The sequence below is a fragment of the Miscanthus floridulus genome, chromosome 16 (genome assembly GCF_019320115.1).
Source record: "Miscanthus floridulus cultivar M001 chromosome 16, ASM1932011v1, whole genome shotgun sequence".
Lineage (NCBI taxonomy): Eukaryota > Viridiplantae > Streptophyta > Magnoliopsida > Poales > Poaceae > Miscanthus > Miscanthus floridulus.
The window spans coordinates 12,597,912-12,611,507 of NC_089595.1; the positions used below are offsets into that span (position 1 = coordinate 12,597,912).

Below are 13,596 nucleotides of genomic sequence, written 5' to 3' on the forward strand. Positions count from 1 at the left end.
AGTTTTGATGGTCCAAGCCAAAGGCAGTTTCCATGGTTGTAGCCAGGGTTAGTTACCACTTACCGGTTAATGCAACAGACTTGCACAGGGGTTTACAAAGTTATTATTCCTGCCAAAAAAGCCAAAAAGGTGGTGTGTTAATTACTCTTAACATCAGTTGTTTCCAAGGATGAGCAAAACGATTGTTTTATGCTACCAAACTAGATGTTTCGTCCATAAGTTCCATTTTACATGATGCGCATCGATTGCCTTTGTTATTAATTGTCACGTCATTATCTACTTACATGAAGGACTTTACCCATGGTCATGGCCATCCTGAGAATTGTTCATTGAGTGAGCTTCTATGATTTCGTATCAGTTGCTCCCATCATTATCTAATTTGAGTTACCATGGCCTATAGTTCTTCTTACCTCATAGATTTATGTGAACCTTCCCCTGTATGTGCCACCATATTATAATAAAAATGATATACAAGTCTATGTCTATGGGCTTCAGCGATTTTGACCATTCTGAATTTGGGGTTGTTCTTACTGCATGTACCAATCCTCCACCTCAAGTTTGTCCTTTCATTGTCCCAAACAAAAAGGTCCTTTGAGTCAATTCCAATTACGCTACTTCAATTCTCACTTCGCAGTTAATTTTTTCCATACATTTTATTTCTTGATCCAGGGAAGGAGGAACTTGAGACTTCACATATAATTGGTTCCTCATGAACTGTGACTCATTGCAATTTCTATGACAGATAACTGATATACTCGGATCTCCATATTTCTGCCAACCTTTTGGTTCTTAGGTTCAATTGTTTCAGAAATTCTGTGTGCCATATTTCAGGCTTCCTGTCAAAGGCTATATAAGAATGTCAAGCTGTTAACAGCAAAGGAACGGGAAGAACAGAGGAATCAGAATTTGGGGCAGAAGCAAAGCAGGAGGCTGGGAACAGACGAGGTGTGCTCAGTGACGAAGCCAGAAAAAAATTTAGGAGTAGCTAAACAAAAGAATAGAGGCTTTTTATCTTCTCTTAACCTTAGTCCCTCCTACCTAATACATATATGCATAAAATTTTAAGAGATGACTTAGGGGGGCTCCACGTGCCCAGGATCGGTAGGGGGGCTAGCCCCACCGCTGGCTTCGTCACTGGGTGCACAGATATTATTCAACGACAGCTGCATAGCGGCTGAGAGGGACGCGCTGCTCTCCTTCAAAGCCGGCATCACCAGCGACCCCAGCAGGCGGCTGAGATCGTGGCGAGGCCATGACTGCTGCCGGTGGCATGGCGTGAGGTGCAGCACCATGACAGGCCACGTTGTGAAGCTCGACCTGCACAACGATTTCTTCGAAGAGGATGTATCCAGTGAGGACCAAGAAGATTTACTATCTTCTGAGAACCACGTTGTTCGTTCGCTGCGCGGGAAGATAAGCTCATCTCTTCTTGATCTACGCCGTCTTAAGCATCTTGATCTTAGCGGAAATATGCTTGGAGGCGATATGGCGCCTATACCTGAATTTGTGGGCTCTCTTAAGAGCTTGACGTATCTCAACCTCTCAAACATGAATTTCATTGGTTGCGTACCTCCTCAGCTAGGCAACCTCACCAGACTGGTATACCTCGACATTCACACTGATTACTTTCTTTTCTTTTCATATTCACCCGATGTCTCATGGTTAGCAAGCCTCCATTCACTAGAGCATCTAGACATGGGAGGGCTGAACCTGAGTGCGTCGGTCAATTGGATTCATTCAGTGAGCACCCTCTCAAATTTAAGAGTACTGTACCTCAGCTTTTGCGGACTTAGTAGCTCCATCCCATCACTTCAACACCACAACCTTACAGTTCTTGAGAGACTTGACCTTTCCCTTAACCATTTCAACATTCCCGCTGCACCCAATTGGTACTGGGATGTAACAAGCCTCAAGAGTTTAAGCATAGCTGCTTGTAAATTGTCAGGCCCCTTTCCAGATGAGCTAGGGAACTTGACCATGTTAGAGACCCTTGAAATGGGTGCCAATAACATCAACGGGATGATACCATCAACACTAAAAAACATGTGCAACTTGCGGATGATAGACCTCATTGGTGTCAACGTCGGTGGAGATATAACAGATCTAATAGAGAGGCTGCCAAATTGTTCATGGAATAGTTTGCAAGAGCTACGGTTGGAGGAGACCAACATCACCGGAACAACAATAAAATCGCTACTCAACCTCACTGCCTTAAGCAAACTTTACATCGGCTACAACGACTTAAGCGGTTCTGTGCCTGTGGAAATTGGAACATTAAAAATCTGACCAAGTTGTACATTGGCTCTAGTAGCTTGAGCGGTGTGATATCAGAAGATCACTTCTCTAGTTTGAAGAATTTGATTGAAATTGACTTGTCTCAGACTTATCTTCAATTCATTGTGGATTCGCATTGGGAACCTCCATTCAACTTGCACAAGGCGCATTTTTCATCTGTTCGTTTGGGTCCCCAGGTTCCTAATTGGCTTCGATGGCAATCGAGCATTTCAGAACTTGACATTTCAGACACGGGTCTCACTGGTAAGATTCCGGATTGGTTTTGGACTACATTTTCTAATGCCAGGCTTTTGGACCTCTCTTATAACCAAATTAGCGGTGGATTACCATATAATTTGGAATTCATGTCAATTAAAGCGCTTCTTCTCAAATCAAATAATTTAACTGGTTCAGTACCACGGTTACCAAGAAGCATTGTTACATTTGATATCTCCAATAATTCTTTAGATGGACAACTACCATCAAATTTTGGAGGTCCATATTTACGGGTTGCAGTTCTCTTTTCCAATTGTATAACTGGGATCATTCCAGACTCAATTTGTCAATGGCCGCAACTGCAGATCTTAGATCTTTCAAACAACCTACTTACAAGAGGACTACCTGATTGTGGAAGAGAAGAGTTAGAGCAATATAACGCATCTATCAACAACACTTCAAGGATCAATTCTGCATTTCCTTATGATTTCAAAATCCATACCCTGCTTCTAAAGAACAACAACCTTTCAGGTGGATTTCCTGTATTCTTGAAACAATGCAAAAAACTAAAGTTCCTCGATCTAACTCAAAACAGATTTAGTGGGAAGTTACCTGCATGGATAAGTGAGAACATGCGTACATTGGTAATTCTACGTTTAAGATCTAACAACTTCTCTGGTCATATTCCAATTGAAATTGTGCAGCTTTTCTCTCTTCATATTCTTGATCTAGCAAATAACACTTTTTCTGGGGTTATACCACAGTCCCTTAAGAACTTGAAAGCTCTGACTACCACTGTTGTGGGTTACGATGAAATAGATTATCCTTTCGCAGAAGCATATCAGTTTGATGATATATTATATGATACCGATATCCTCAACGATGATAGCTTTTCATTGGTAATTAAAGGGCAAGTGCTTGACTACACCAGGAATGCCTTACTTATGAGGAGCATTGACCTATCTTGCAACAAATTAGCCGGCCCGATCCCAGAAGAAATAGATTCACTTCTTGGCCTAGTAAATCTGAATTTGTCATGGAACTTCTTGAGTGGAAATTGTAAGAATCGATGGATGTGTACCTCTCTGTGTGTAACCCGTAGCCTCCGGGTAACATCCCATTCGCCGTGCGCGGTTGCGCTGTGACCTCGCGGACGCCGGTGTCGAGGCAACTCCGGCTCGGTGGCGAGGTCCAGTGGCCGGTGGTGACTCACAGGGGCGAGGCAGAGGCGAAGTCGGTGGGCCATCCCGTCGCTGGCAGCACGGTCTTTAGATCGGTATTAGGGTTACTGTAGGTGGGTGTGGCGGCTCCAGTGAACCTCGTAGTCCGAGCCCTCACCCCCACCTTCCTTTTATGTGTGCTGTGCGACAGGGGCCCACCAACCGGATTAGGGTTGGGCTCCCCCGATCAGGGAGCCGAGATAAGGGCCCAATAGGCCGTTGGGCCTATTGGTAGAGATCAACTAACATTCTCCCCCTTGATCTCATTCCATCTTTCACTTTCATATCATTTGCTTTTGTTCATTCCATTACAGATTAGCTTATAGAGCATGTCTCATCGTCACGGTCCATTGCCGATAGACTTAACAGCTACAACTCACTACTCTGTTCTGAAATAGATACTTATCTTTGGGCCTTCTTTTGTCCAGGAATATTTTAGGCTTTCCCTTAAACCCAAGCTAGCTACATGTTCTCTGAACACTATGTCCTCTGAACATGTTGGGTGGTAAGCCTTTTGTAAGCGGATCCGCGAGCATCCTTTCTGTTCTTATATGCTCAAGACTTATGACTTGATCCCGGACTTTATCTTTCACAACATAATACTCTATGTCAATGTGTTTGGCAGCACCACTTGACTTATGTTGTGAGCATCCTATACTGCCAGATTATAATCGCAGTATTACTTTAAGTGGTCTATAGATGTCGTCAACCACCTTCAAACCGGGTATGAACTTCGTTAGTTAGTTCACCTGCCCCGTTGCCTCATATCATGCTACAAACTGTCATACATTGTGGACGATGTAGTGACAGGTTTGCTTTGAGCTTTTCCATGAAATAGCTCCCATTTGCGAGATGATAGAAAATCCACGTCTGGATATGTATTCACTCTCGCATAATCAGAATCTGAATATCCCACCATGTGGAGTGAATCAGATCTTCTATATGTCATCATGAGGCATTTCGTTCCTTGCAAATAATGCAAGACTTTCTTTATCAATTTCAGTGTTCTATTCCAGAATTGCTCTGGAATCTGCCAAGTAAAACCCGGTAACAAATGCTAAGTCAGGGCGCGTACATACTTGAGCATGTTGCAAGCTTCCGACAGCTGAAGCATATGGAACCACTTTCACTTTATCAACTGAGCTCATATTGGTTCCTGGAGCATTGAAAATCTCCATATCTATCGCCCTTGACTATAGGAGCAGGTGAGGGACTACATTTCTGCATACTGAATTTCTTTAAGATCTTTTCTATGTATGCCTTTTGTGACAGTCCTTATACCCTTTTCTTCTATCTCGGTGAATCTCGATCCCTAGAATGAACGAGGCTTCATCAAGATCTTTCATATCAAATTTCTTTGTCTCCAGTAGTAGACTGACATCACTACTAACAAGTAAGATATCATCTACATACAGGACAAGGAAGATAAACTTCCCAATCTTAAACTTTGCATAGACACAATTGTCCTCTACATTCTCTTTACTTTGTATAGACATAATTGTCCTCTATATTCTCTTTAAACCCAAAATTCTTTATTGCCTGATCAAACTTCAAGTACCATTGTCCTTGAAGCTTGCTTTAATCCATAAATGGATTCTTTATGGCGGCATCCCATTCGTTCTTTTCCTTCCATGACAAAACCTTTCGGTTGTGCCATGTAAACATTTTCCTCCAAGTCTTCGTTGAGAAATGCCGTCTTTACATCCATCTGATGTAATTTTCAATCGTAATGTGCCACTAATGTCATTATGATTCTGAAGGAAACTTTACATGAGACTGGAGAAAATGTCTCATTGTAATCAATCCCTTCTCTTTGCTCAAAACCTTTTGCCACAAGTCGAGCTTTATATCTCTCTATATTCCCTTGAGAGTCATGTTTAGTCTTGTAGACCCATTTATAGCCTACTGTTTTGACTCTTTTAGGAATTATTTCCAAGTCCCAAACTTTATTAGCATTCAATGATTTCATTTCATCTTCCATGGCCTCAAGCCACTTTGATGACTGATCACTACTCATGGCTTCTTCAAACGAGGCGGGATCATCCTCCATTTGAAATTCTTTAGTGTTGTACACTTCATAATCAGCAGGAATAGCTGATTTTCTAACTCTTTTGAGACCTATAAGGGGCCTTCACATTCGGCACATCTTCTATTTTGAGGCTGTTGTTGCTCCCCCTCATGTGTGGCAATAGGTTCTATAGAATCCTGAAGAATAGGTTCCTTATCGTCATTCATTGTTGCCACAGGTGGGAATAACAACAGGTGCTAGCACCATAGTATCTAGCACTATCGGTGCAGCTACAGCAGGTAGTGAGAAAAATGGCTCATGAATCATTGGAGTGGATGCTTACACCCGCTTCACTTCAAGGTCAATTTCTCGAGCTACCATGCTCCCCCTCATCTTTTCATCCTCTAGGAAAACCGCGTGTCTCGTTTCCACAAACTTTGTATGTCTCTCTGGACAGTGGAAAACGAAAACCTTTTGACTTTTCTGTGTTGCCAATGAAATAGCACCTTACTGTTTTGGGATCTAACTTCTCAATGTTTGGATTAAATACTTTAGCCTCAGCAGGGCTCCCCCACACACACGCAAGTGGTTTAGTGAGGGTACACTTTCTGTCCACAACTCATACGGTGTTTTGGGCACCGATTTACTTGGTACTCTTTTGAGAATATGAATGAGGTTTTTAACGCCTCCATCCACAGGCTCAACTGTAAGGTGGAGTAACTTATCATACTGCCCACCATATCCATCAGGGTACTGATTGATTCTTTTAGCTACTTTATTCTGCTGAGATTCGCCCGGTATAGAATACTGGGCTACTATACCATTCTTTTAGGGTATGCCGACCGTAGTACTCCACCACGGTCAGACCTGACTGTCTTTAATCTTTAATATCTTAAATTTATCCAATACATCTTTTCTTTCTTTGATTGGATAAATATAGTCATAATGGGAGTAATCATCTGTGAATGTTATGAACGAATCATAACCATCCACACTCTTTACAGGAAAGCTGATCACAGATGTCTGTGTGAATAATCTATAAAATTCCTGCGCTTCTTTACATACTTTTTCTTTTATGCATTCTCTGCATTGTTCTAAATCTGAGAGCTCTAATGGAGGAAGAATATCATTCTTAACTTTTCTTTCTATTCTCCCCCTCGAAATATGGCCTAAACGACATTGCCATAATTTCGACAACGCATCGTGAGCTCTCTTATGCCACCACTTCAGCTGAGTAGCATATGTCTTTGAAGAGCCAGTGAACTGACTCTTTATTCTATCGAGGTACTCGGTGACCGTGTCACACTCTGAGATTAAGCCCACAATTACAAGCTCAATCATGTTCTTTATCATAGCTAAACTTTTTCTTGTTGGTAGTGTTCATTTCCTATGCCCAAGGAGTCATAGGATATCTTTTGGGATTCAAAATCCCTCTCTTTAGTTGCCCAAGTGGCACACTACCCAGTCCACCTCAAACAAGATGAAAACTAGGTCAAAACTTTTCTTAACATAAAATTAACACCATTTGCATGCCTTGATTCCAATGTTGATCAAAATCAAAACATACACCTATTCTTATACACTAATTCTACATCACCGTTGGGCAGAAATAGAATTAATGCATAAATCTTTAACTTTCACAACTGTTCTCACACACTAATTCTACATCACCGTTGGGCAGAAGTAGAATTAATGCATAAATTTTTTTTTAAAATTAACATCTGTTCTTATACACTAATTCTACATCACCGTTGGGCAGAAGTAGAATCAATGCATAAATCATTAAAATTAACAACTTTTCTTATACACTAATTCTACATCACCGTTGGGCAGAAGTAGAATTAATGCATAAAACATTAACATTACGATATTGTTATTAACAACGTTGGTCAGTAAATAACAACATCATAATCATATCAAAACTCTTTTTCTCCAATTAAATACCACATTGGTTCAAAATAACTGGAGAATCAACAATTTCTTTAGCAGCGGAATAACTTTCTTTTTCTCCAATTAAATACCACGTTGGTACATAATTAACTGGAGATTTAAACAATTTCTTTGACTGTGGAAAAACTCTCTTTTCCTTTAATTTTACCCACAGGGAAAATTTCTTTTTCTATTTTCTTTAATCCATTAATCAATTTCCAGGAAATAAACATTTTCTGGAAAATCTTTTCTTTTCTCCAGTTAAATACCACATTGGTACAAATTAACTGGAGAATATACCTTTTCTTTATCAGCGGAAAAACTTTACATCAATTTCTTAAATTTTACCCATAGGTAAAATACCTTTTTCTGTTTTTCTTTTGAGCCAATTTGTATTTTCAATTTTCCAGGAAAAAGAAAAAAACCGAAACTGGCTCTTGCTTTTCCTGTGTGGGCCCAAAATGGCAAGGCGGCCCACGGCCCACGGCCGTTTGCGCCCTTTCCCGCGCGCTCCCCCGCGACCAGGCCGCAACCTGGGCCTGGGCCGGGAATTCGGCCTGGCGCGCGCACCCGCCTGGGCTGAAAGCCGGCCTTCTCAATCTGAGCCGTCCGATGGAGATCGACGGCTGCGCGTCGATTTCGCTCCAACAAAACCCCCCGGCCGCGGCCTCCGACCTGAAACCCTAGGTCATTCGGCCTTTCTGCTTCTCTCTCTTCTTTCTCTCTCAGTGCCGCTCTCTCCACTCTCTTCCTCGCTCTCTCTTCTCAGCCGAGCACAACCGAGAGGACATCAAGCGGGAGTGAGCAGCGAGCGGTGGAGCGATGCGGGCATCCATGGCACCGCCGCCGGCCCCCTCGCCTGCGTGCGTGCTCCCCAGCGGGTGAGCGCGCCGCCGTCGAGCGGCCTGGCCGCGGTGACCCCTTTGCCGAGCCCGGCGAGCAGCAGCACCGGTTCGGCGGCCTTTCTTCTCCCGCGCCGGCGAAAGGCCGTCGCGGCTCTTCTTTTCCCCGCGCCGGCGAGGGTGGATCCGCAGACCCTGTTCTTTTCCTTTCTTTTCTGTTTTCCTTTCTTTCTTCTCGGATTGAACCGATTAGCAATGTGGATTCGTTCTAGGGTTTCGCTTTTCAATTGATTTCTTTTTCTTTACTTTGATTTAGGGTTCGGCTCTATTCATCTTAGGGCCGAAACCTTTCTTTTCCCCTTTCTTTAACCCAGTTAGGGTTAGGGTTAGGGAGTGTTCGGTTCTTTTCTCTTCAGATCCGAAAGGGTTAGGGTTCTTGATATCCCTTTTCCCCTTTCTTTTCTCTGATCCAAACACGGATCTTTTCTTTTCTTTTACTTTTGCCGTGCGCCGGTGTAGAACAGCGGTGCGGCCATCTTTCCCCCCCGTGCAGTGGCGGTGGATTTTCTTTCTTCTTTTACCCGGTTAGGGTTAGGGTTACACACTTGTAACCAACCTGGCTCCGATGCCATTGTAAGAATCGATGGATGTGTACCTCTCTGTGTGTAACCCGTAGCCTCCGGGTAACATCCCATTCGCCGTGCGCGGTTGCGCTGTGACCTCGCGGACGCCGGTGTCGAGGCAACTCCGGCTCGGTGGCGAGGTCCAGTGGCCGGTGGTGACTCACAGGGGCGAGGCAGAGGCGAAGTCGGTGGGCCATCCCGTCGCTGGCAGCACGGTCTTTAGATCGGATTAGGGTTACTGTAGGTTGGAGTGGCGGCTCACGACGAACCTCGTTTCTTGAGCTCGATCCCCACCTTCTCTATTTATATGTGCTGTGCGACAGGGGCCCACCAACCAGTTAGGGTTGGGCTCCCCCGATCAGGGAGCAGAGCCAAGGGCCCAATAGGCCGTTGGGCCTATTGGTGGAGATCAACTAACAGAAATATCCCAGATATGATCGGCAATCTGCAAGCTTTGGAGGCTCTTGACTTGTCCAACAATCAACTTTCTGGTGAAATTCCTTGGCGCTTGTCAAATTTGACTTCACTGAGCTATATGAATGTTTCCTACAATAACCTATCAGGCAGAATACCCTCAGGAAATCAACTAAGCATTCTCAGGGCAGATGATCCTGCTTCAATTTACATTGGCAATCCAGGTCTTTGCGGGCATCCACTTCCTAAACTGTGTCCTGGAGATGAACCAACACAAGAAGATTGCAGTAGCTGCCATGAAGATGACAAGACTCAAATGGATTTTCGTCTGGGTTTAACCGTGGGATTCCTTGTAGGCCTTTGGATAATATTTTGTAGCCTTTTATTTAAGAAGGCTTGGAGGTACACCTATTTTAGCCTATTTGACAAAGTGTGTGACAAGGTGTGGAAGAAATAGCACTATACAATGGTATATGAGAAAGTAATGCCCCAATATGGGTTAGTACATTTTATTGTGGAGCTTTGATTCTAGGTAATGGATTGTACAAAAAAAATTATGAAAATAATGTACAATACTATAAATGTTTGATACTGTTGTACTGTTATGTAAGATGCTACTAGCTAGTCATATATTACTGTCATAGTGAAGCACTTCAAAGTTTGTGTCGAGCCACTTGTGATATGCAATAAGATGGCTTTACGGGCAACATAGCCTTTCACAAAAGCACATAATCATACCATATTTATTTTACTTTGAGCCTACTTTTCATCTCATTTTTTTCACAGAAGAAAGTTTCAGACACACAGAACGCTCACTTTTGAACTCGTCAGGTACAGAAATTAGCCTCACAACACGAGGTGAGGACATGAGCGGTAACTGCCGGGCACATTCTGGACCATCCATGCTTGCACGTACCAAACCGGATTGCCGTCGACTTCGTGCCCTTGGCAATTCCTTTTTTTTTTTTGATAAAGGCAATTTTTTTTTATCTTCTCTGAGGTAGGCAGGGACCTCTGTTTCTCAACCTCAGCTACCTCTTCCTCGCTCCTCTCCTCATAACGAATTTCGAATTATAATGTGGGTCCATGGACGGTCTTATTTGTGTCATTTTGCACCTTCGATTTTTTGTCCTTCATATTTTTTTATCATTTTGCTATATCTGTTTTGACATCTAATCTTATTTGAGTGACTGAAGATGACAAAAATATGTCGCAGGCGGTCTTTCCCCCACAGGTCGAGTAGAGTTTCAAATATGACAAAAATACTCTGGTTTTGTTAATGAAGGATCACTTTGTAGTTTGTACATCCTAGTTTTATATAAACGGCCTTAACTCCATGGGTCTTATTTCTTGGTTTCCCCTCTTTTTACGGTAATTTGTACACCTGTTGCTCTCCTTTTTTTAATCCAGTATAAGTACTACCTACAGGGGCCTTCTTGACCCCCCCCCCCCCCCCCCCCCCCCTTTTTTTTTTTGGTTGCGCAACTATATATAATATGTAATAGCGAACTTGCTTTACTTTCAGCTCCTCGTAGCTTAGGTTGCGGGGAGAAGCGCCACTCGTGCATGTAATGTTGTTGCTATCTTCTCCTTATCATAATACAAAGCTGGAAAACCAGATCTTTCAAAAAAAAAAGTACTACCTACAAGCCTCTTGCTATTCTTGGGTTAATTTTGTTGACGTGCACCTTTAAATTTGTCTGATGGAATTGCAGATTGATTTCTGAATGTATTATTTTTCTTCTTTGCTGAAAAAGGTTACCATCTTGAACTGCTTGTTTCTATATTTCAATGGCAAACTGGAGAAGTAGGTACGACGTACATTATGCCCCCTTCTATGCAAGTGTGAAGTGTCATTGTCTGAATGTCCTGAGCAACCTTTTTCCTTTGATCATTTATTGGACTGAATGAAATAAAACTTTTTTTAGCATGAAAGCGGCAGGTGCTCTGCCTTTGCATTAAGTAGAAGTTTGATAGTTACAACAGTTTACATGGACAATATGGGGTCCCAGTATACAATCGAAAAAGAAAAACAGCATCCTGCACTTTGCAGTTTTCAGAGATTTACATGAACATTTCGTTGCGCCATATCATATAGCAAGATGTCTTGTTGGATTATGCTTGCTATCTGTGCCGGCGTTTGCGATTTGTCGTCGAAAACTCTTCTACAACGCTCTTTCTATATATTCCATACTGCATAGATGACAAGCCGTGTGCGTCTTCTATCATCTCCCTGCCCAATCATGGCAGACCACCACTCTTTGATTCTTGTGCTTGTTGTGTTTTGATTAATCTTTGAGAAAGAGCACTCGGCCACCATGTGGTTTGGCGATTTATTTTCTCTTCTGCATAGCTGACAGGTAGGATTTGCTTGGCCTCCTCGCCTAATGATTTTATCCGAAGTCAAGATCTTTCGTTGGAGCAGCAACCAGCAGAAAAATCTGCATTTCGGTTCAACCTTGGCCTTCCATATTTTTCCCAAGGATGATCATGGATGGATCCTATGAATTGAACATTATAGGCTGATCTTACACTGAATTTCCCATCTTCTGTGAAGCGCCATGTGATCTGGTCCGGATGATCATTTAATTGCACTTGCTGCAGTTCTTCCCACAGAAAAACAAACTGTCTTAACTCCTGATCATTGGACATACGCATGGTTTCCTTTATCGGCCGAAATCTCCTGATATTTCCGATATATCCTTTTTATCCGTAGGTGCCGATAAGAAGATATCTATCTTTTTCGTACAAATTTTGTTTAAATTTATTTCAATTTACTTAAATTTAAATCAAATTTTATTTGAATTTGGTCCGATATTTCCGATATATCTTGTTTATCCTCTTTATCCGTGACCCCCGATAAATTTTAATTTCCGAAAATGAAAACCTTGGACATACGTCGCAGCCCTCTCATCCAAAGATGATCTGCCAGTGCCTGGTGCACCGTCATATTTTTTCGCCAAGCCAACTTGAAACACAATGGTGCAATTTGCTTCGGTGCTCTTCCTTGCAGCCATTTATCATGCCAGAAACTCGCCTGCGATCCGTCACCAATAGATATAGAAGTACAGCTCCTGAAAAGTTCTGTTTCAGAATGAGTGTTTTGGATTTTGAAGCCAGTCCAAGGCCTGATCGGTTCCTTCCACTTCAGCCATAGCCACCTCAAGCTCAAGGCTCTATTGAATTCTTGCAATTTTCTAATTCCCAGGCCTCCTAACGCCTTTGAGCGACAAGCCCACTTCCAGTTGACCAAGCAATGACCCCTCGTGCATCGTCTGACCCTTTCCGGACGAAATTTCTTCGGATTCGATCTATTTTCTTTATTGCCCATTTCAATAGGGGGAAAACTGTCATGGGGTAGGTTGGGATTGAAGATAACACGGACTGCACTAATTGTACCCGTCCGGCTCTGCTCAGCAATGTGCCTTTCCATCCAGGGAGCCTCGCCCCAATCTTGTATACTATGATCTGTTCGTCGGCTCGTCGAGGGCGTCCAATTTGCAGAGGTAATCCCAAGTACTTACATGGGAAACAACTAATTTGCCCTCCAAACCGTGTCAGCACGTTGTCCAGATCCAATTCATCACAACGAATCTTGTACAGTTCAGTTTTCTGGATGTTAGTTTTGAGCCCTGTAGCCTCACCGAAAAAATCAAGTATTAACTGCAGATTGGCCAGATCGTGCGATGTTGGTCTGATGAATACCGCCGCATCATCACCATTCAGACTAGTCCGTATTCTGCTCGGGTCTGTGCCAATAGGAGTGAGCAGACCCTGCATAGCCTGATCCAGAATTTTTTGTATTGGGTCCATAGCAATTATGAATAGCATTGGAGATAGCGGGTCTCCCTGCCTAAGCCCTCTTCTATGTTTTACTGGCTTGCCCAGTTCACTATTAAGGAGAATTCTTGATGTTGTTGATGCCCATAGCAGCGAGACCACGTCCCGCCATCTGTGTCCAAACCCCAACTGCTGCATCACTTCTAGCAGGTACTCCCAACAAACATTGTCGAAGGCTTTCGCAATTATATGCAAGTTGCAGCAAATGGGGACAAAGCTTTTTTTTTTTG

The 13,596-nt window shown here is 42.9% G+C and overlaps 2 pseudogenes; one reads left to right on the forward strand and one right to left on the reverse strand.

Moving 5' to 3' along the window:
- Nucleotides 1-13,596, reverse strand: part of LOC136510289 (LRR receptor-like serine/threonine-protein kinase RGI1) — a 120,655-nt pseudogene that overhangs the window by 32,364 nt on the left and 74,695 nt on the right.
- LOC136513481 (receptor-like protein EIX2) lies at nt 485-9,983 on the forward strand (annotated as a pseudogene).